This window comes from Gymnodraco acuticeps, unplaced genomic scaffold (assembly GCF_902827175.1).
Source record: "Gymnodraco acuticeps unplaced genomic scaffold, fGymAcu1.1, whole genome shotgun sequence".
In the NCBI taxonomy this organism is placed as follows: domain Eukaryota; kingdom Metazoa; phylum Chordata; class Actinopteri; order Perciformes; family Bathydraconidae; genus Gymnodraco; species Gymnodraco acuticeps.
Genome location: NW_022991438.1, coordinates 19,395 through 27,329, shown reverse-complemented (window position 1 = coordinate 27,329; position 7,935 = coordinate 19,395). Strand labels below are relative to the sequence as shown.

Below are 7,935 nucleotides of genomic sequence, written 5' to 3'. Positions count from 1 at the left end.
ATGGATATCCTCGTGGATTCATCTTCCTATTATACACACATGCATTTCCAAACATTTGGACTACCTATGTTGCAAATGTATTATCTTTTCAATTTACACACGGCATCTATTGCACGTCTGTCCGTCCTGGGAGAGGGATCCCTCCTCTGTTGCTCTCCCTGAGGTTTCTCCCATTTTCCCTTTAAACTGTGGGTTTTCTTCGGAAGTTTTTCCTTGTACGATGTGAGGGTCTAAGGACAGAGGGTCTAAGGACAGAGGGTCTAAGGACAGAGGGTCTGAGGACAGAGGGTCTAAGGACAGAGGGTCTAAGGACAGAGGGTGTCGTATTGTCATACTGATATTTTGTACAAACTGTAAAGTCCACTGAGACAAATGTAACATTTGTGATATTGGGCTATAAATAAACATTGAACAACAACAAATTACAAAATAACAAGTAATCTATATGCTCTCAGCCCTCAAGACCCCTTCACTGCCTCGCAGCCCGGAGACACCGTCTCTTCAGCCCCGCCCCTTCAGGTGCAGCAGGCCCCGCCCCTCCAGGTGCAGCAGGCTCTTTCAGAGGAGAAGCGGAGCGTGGAGGCGGAGCTTCAGCGCTGCCAGGAGGGAGAGAGAGAGGCTAAAGAGAGAGTGCAAAGGTAACAACACACCTGTAATACACACCTGTAACACACACACACACCTGTAACACACACACACACCTGTAACAGACATACACCTGTAACACACACACACCTGTAACAGACACACCTGTAATACACACACCTGTAATACACACACCTGTAATACACACACCTGTAACACACACACACCTGTAACAGACACACCTGTAATACACACACCTGTAATACACACACATGTAACACACACACACACCTGTAACAGACACACCTGTAATACACACACCTGTAATACACACACATGTAACACACACACACACCTGTAACACATACACTTGTAATACACACACCTGTAATACACACACCTGTAATACACACACCTGTAATACACACACCTGTAACACACACCTTTAACTGACACACCTGTAATACACACCTGTAACACACACACCTGTAACACACACCTTTAACAGACACACCTGTAATACACACACCTGTAACACACACCTTTAACAGACACACCTGTAATACACACCTGTAACACACACACCTGTAACACACACCTTTAACAGACACACCTGTAATACACACACCTGTAACACACACACCTGTAACAGACACACCTGTAATACACACACCTGTAACACACACACCTGTAACAGACACACCTGTAATACACACACCTGTAATACACACACCTGTAACACACACACACCTGTAATACACACACCTGTAACACACACACCTGTAATACACATTACATTACATTGCATTTAGCTGACGCTTTTATCCAAAGCGACTTACAATAAGTGCATTCGACCAGGAAGACACAACCTTGAAGAAAACAGGATCATAAAGTACATCAGGTTTCATAGAGCCAAACATTTCAAGTGCTACTCAACTGGCTTTAGGTAAGCCAGTCCTTTATTAGTATATAAGTGCTTTGTTAATAGTTCTATCGCTGGAAGTGGAGTCGAAAGAGATGAGTTTTCAGTCTGGAAGGTGTGTAAGCTATATGCTGTCCTGATGTCAATGGGGAGCTCATTCCACCATCTTGGAGCCAGGACAGCAAACCCACGTGTTTCTGCTGATGGGAACTTGGGTCCCCCTCGCAGCGAGGGTGCAGCGAGTCGTTTGGCTAATACACACACCTGTCATACACACACCTGTCATACACACACCTGTCATACACACACCTGTAATACACACACCTGTAACACACACACACACACACACACACACACCTGTAATACACACACCTGTAACACACACACACACACACACACCTGTAATACACACACCTGTAATACACACACCTGTCATACACACACCTGTAACACACACCTTTAACAGACACACCTGTAATACACACCTGTAACACACACACCTGTAACACACACCTTTAACAGACACACCTGTAATACACACACCTGTAATACACACACCTGTAACACACACACCTGTAACAGACACACCTGTAATACACACACCTGTGACACACACACCTGTAACAGACACACCTGTAATACACACACCTGTAATACACACACCTGTAATACACACACCTGTAACACACACACACACATACACACACACACACACACACACACACACACACACACCTGTAACACACACCTTTAACAGACACACCTGTAATACACACACCTGTAATACACACACCTGTAATACACACACATGTAACACACACACCTGTAACAGACACACCTGTAATACACACACCTGTAACACACACACACACCTGTAACAGACACACCTGTAACACACACACCTGTAACACACACCTTTAACAGACACACCTGTAATACACACCTGTAACACACACACCTGTAACACACACCTTTAACAGACACACCTGTAATACACACACCTGTAATACACACACCTGTAACACACACACACACACACCTGTAACAGACACACCTGTAATACACACACCTGTGACACACACACACACCTGTAACAGACACACCTGTAATACACACACCTGTAATACACACACCTGTAATACACACACCTGTAACACACACACACACACATGTAATACACACACCTGTCATACACACACCTGTAACACACACCTTTAACAGACACACCTGTAATACACACCTGTAACACACACACCTGTAACACACACCTTTAACAGACACACCTGTAATACACACACCTGTAATACACACACCTGTAACACACACACCTGTAACAGACACACCTGTAATACACACACCTGTGACACACACACCTGTAACAGACACACCTGTAATACACACACCTGTAACACACACACACACACACACACACACACACACACACACACACCTGTAACACACACCTTTAACAGACACACCTGTAATACACACACCTGTAATACACACACCTGTAATACACACACATGTAACACACACACCTGTAACAGACACACCTGTAATACACACACCTGTAACACACACACACCTGTAACAGACACACCTGTAATACACACACCTGTAATACACACACCTGTAACACACACACCTGTAACACACACCTTTAACAGACACACCTGTAATACACACACCTGTAATACACACACCTGTAACAGACACACCTGTAATACACACACCTGTGACACACACACCTGTAACAGACACACCTGTAATACACACACCTGTAATACACACACCTGTAACACACACACACACACACACACACACCTGTAATACACACACCTGTAGCACACACACACACCTGTAATACACACACCTGTAACACACACACCTGTAATACACACACCTGTAACACACACACACACACCTGTAATACACACATCTGTAACACACACACTTGTAACACACACCTTTAACAGACACACCTGTAATACACACCTGTAACACACACCTTTAACAGACACACCTGTAATACACACACCTGTAACACACACCTTTAACACACACCTGTAATACACACACCTGTAATACACACACCTGTAACACACACACACCTGTAATACACACCTGTAACACACACCTTTAATACACACACCTGTAACACACACACCTTTAACAGACACACCTGTAATACACACACCTGTAACACACATACCTGTAACAGACACACCTGTAATACACACACCTGTAACACACACACCTGTAACACACACACCTGTAATACACACACCTGTAATACACACACCTGTAACACACACACACACACACACCTGTAACACACACACACACACACCTGTAATACACACACCTGTAATACACACACACACCTGTAACACACACACACCTGTAATACACACACCTGTAACACACACACACCTGTAATACACACACCTGTAATACACACACCTGTAATACACACCTGTAACACACACCTTTAACTGACACACCTGTAATACACACACCTGTAATACACACACCTGTAATACACACACCTGTAACACACCCACCTGTAACAGACACACCTGTAATACACACACCTGTAACACACACACACACACACCTGTAATACACACACACACACACACACACACACACACACACACACACACACACACACACACACACACACACACACACACACACACACCTGTAATACACACACCTGTAACACACACACCTGTATACACACACCTGTAACACACACACACACACACACACACACCTGTAATACACACACACACACACACACACACCTGTAACACACACACACACACACACCTGTAACACACACCTTTAACAGACACCCCCGTAACATACACACCTGTAACAGACACCTGTAATACACACACCTGTAACACACACACCTGTAACAGACACACCTGTAATACACACACCTGTAACACACCACTGTAACACACACACACACACACACACACACACACACACACACACACACACACACACACACACACACACACCTGCAAACACCTGTAACAGACACACCTGTAACACACCACTGTAACACACACACACACACACACCTGCAAACACCTGTAACAGACACACCTGTAACACACACACACACACACACACACACACACACACACACACACACACCTGTAACACACCACTGTAACACACGCACACACACACACACACACACACACACCTGTAACACACACACACACACACACCTGCAAACACCTGTAACAGACACATCTGTAACACACCACTGTAACACACACACACACACACACACACACACACACACACACTTGCAAACACCTGTAACAGACAGACTCCACACATCAATAACTTATTTATTTATTAACTAGCATCTGATTTTCAACATGCTAATCACATGATAACTTCTGCGCTGCCCGTATATGGTGCTTCCTGTTTGCTGGCCTCAGAGGGGGCACTTCCTGTGTGCAGCCCTCAGAAGGGGGCACTTCCTGTTTGCTGCCCCCAGAGGGGGGCACTTCCTGTTTGCTGGCCTCAGAGGGGGGCACTTCCTGTTTGCTGCCCTCAGAGGGGGCACTTCCTGTTTGCAGCCCTCAGAAGGGGGCACTTCCTGTTTGCTGCCCCCAGAGGGGGGCACTTCCTGTTTCAGAGCACGTCTGTATGTAAAGCAGCCGTCAGCAGAGATGTGTTCAAAGACTGGTTAAGCGTGTGGGACTAAAGAGCTTTGGAGCTCCTGATTGATATTCGGAGTGCACAGTGATATTAATCCCGGGATGACGGCGGCTCTTCTTCTTCTCTGCTCTCAGTGAGGATGAGCTCATCAGGAAACAGATTAACGTCCGTCTGCGTCTCCGGACTGAAACCCGCGCTTTAATTCCGCTGCCGGCGGGGGGGCGGCTCTGAAGGGCCTGAGGAGAATATTTGCTCTGAGAGAAATCTGCTCTCATTACTGACACTTTAATTTGGTTTGGAGGGAAAGTCGTCAGGGTCACTTCCTCCTCATTTCCTCAGGAAGTTCATAAACTCTCACAGCAACAGGAAGTACACTCTAAAGTCCAAACAAACAGGAAGTACACTCTGAAGTCTGAACAAACAGGAAGTACACTCTAAAGTCCAAACAAACAGGAAGTACACTCTGAAGTCTAAACAAACAGGAAGTACACTCTGAAGTCTGAACAAACAGGAAGTACACTCTGAAGTCTAAACAAACAGGAAGTACACTCTGAAGTCTAAACAAACAGGAAGTACACTCTGAAGTCTAAACAAACAGGAAGTACACTCTGAAGTCTAAACAAACAGGAAGTACACTCTGAAGTCTAAACAAACAGGAAGTACACTCTGAAGTCTAAACAAACAGGAAGTACACTCTGAAGTCTAAACAAACAGGAAGTACACTCTGAAGTCTAAACAAACAGGAAGTACACTCTGAAGTCTGAACAAACAGGAAGTACACTCTGAAGTCTAAACAAACAGGAAGTACACTCTGAAGTCTAAACAAACAGGAAGTACACTCTGAAGTCTAAACAAACAGGAAGTACACTCTGAAGTCTAAATAAACAGGAAGTACACTCTGAAGTCTAAACAAACAGGAAGTACACTCTGAAGTCTAAACAAACAGGAAGTACACTCTGAAGCAGGAAGCTACAGGTACATACAGGAAGCTGCAGGTGCATACAGGAAGCTGCAGGTACATACAGGAAGCTACAGGTTTATACAGGAAGCTGCAGGTACATACAGGAAGCTACGGGTACATACAGGAACCTACAGGTACATACAGGAAGCTACAGGTGCATACAGGAAGCTGCGGGTACATACAGGAAGCTGCGGGTACATACAGGAAGCTACGGGTACATACAGGAAGCTGCGGGTACATACAGGAAGCTACGGGTACATACAGGAAGCTGCGGGTACATACAGGAAGCTGCGGGTACATACAGGAAGCTACGGGTACATACAGGAAACTGCGGGTACATACAGGAAGCTGCGGGTACATACAGGAAGCTGCGGGTACATACAGGAAGCTACGGGTACATACAGGAAGCTACAGGTACATACAGGAAGCTGCAGGTGCATACAGGAAGCTACGGGTACATACAGGAAGCTGCAGGTGCATACAGGAAGCTACAGGTACATACAGGAAGCTACAGGTGCATACAGGAAGCTACAGGTACATACAGGAAGCTACAGGTACATACAGGAACCTGCAGGTACATACAGGAAGCTACAGGTACATACAGGAAGCTACAGGTACATACAGGAACCTACAGGTACATACAGGAAGCTACAGGTGCATACAGGAAGCTACAGGTACATACAGGAAGCTACAGGTACATACAGGAACCTGCAGGTACATACAGGAAGCTACAGGTACATACAGGAAGCTACAGGTACATACAGGAAGCTACAGGTACATACAGGAACCTACAGGTACATACAGGAAGCTACAGGTACATACAGGAAGCTACAGGTACATACAGGAACCTGCAGGTACATACAGGAAGCTACAGGTACATACAGGAAGCTGCAGGTGCATACAGGAAGTTATTACTAAAGGTGTGTGATGCGTTCAGGGTCATGGTGACATCACAGTTTTCCCCCTGCAGGTTGGAGCGTCTGGTGGAGGTTTTGAGGAAGAAGGTCGGGACAGGAAGTGTCCGAGCTGTGATGTGACCTCTGAACCAGGAAGTGCTTCATCTCTCTTTCCTTTTGTTGTCACTGATTATTATTTCAGTTGATTTGAAACGTCTTAAAGGTGACTGTGTGTTTCTGTGTAATCATGTGATCTGATTTGAAAATTAAAGTGAAAACAACCTGCATTTTTTAAAAGTTTGTGATTAAATCTTGATTTGTCGTTGTTATGAAATAAAGTTTTTATAATTATGTTGATTAGAACAGACCTTTTTTATTTCCTGTTGGATTGTGCAGCGCCGCTTCCTGTTCCGAGCGCTGACCTGAATAAAGTCGTCTCTTTGTCTCCCTGTGTGTTTAAGGTTCCTCTCTTTAGTTTTCAACAGAAATGAATTTGTGCAGATCGCTCTGACAAAAGAGAGGAAGCCGTGTTCCCAAAACACTTCAAATTAAACTTTGACAACTTTCAACAAAAAACTCAAACTCTGCAGGAAATATAAAACTCCTCCAGCTCAGGTTCACGGCTTTAAGTTTGTCCTTCAGATAAACTACAGGTTGGCATCAGGACTACGTTACCCAGAATTCCCCTGTGGGTCTGTGTGATCTTCCTGTAGGGAGGGACGGCCCTGCCTGGCTGACAGAGACAGACACACACACACACACACACACACACACACACACACACACACACACACACACACACACGCACACACACACACGCACACACACACACACACACACACCACACACACACACACACACACACACACACACACACA

The 7,935-nt window shown here is 45.1% G+C and overlaps 1 long non-coding RNA gene across 1 annotated transcript; it reads left to right on the top strand.

Moving 5' to 3' along the window:
• Positions 1-399: 399 nt before the first annotated feature.
• LOC117532790 lies at positions 400-7,502 on the top strand. The gene is made up of 2 exons (XR_004566923.1): positions 400-638; positions 7,132-7,502. It is a non-coding gene; the product is annotated as an uncharacterized LOC117532790 (long non-coding RNA).
• Positions 7,503-7,935: the final 433 nt, after the last annotated feature.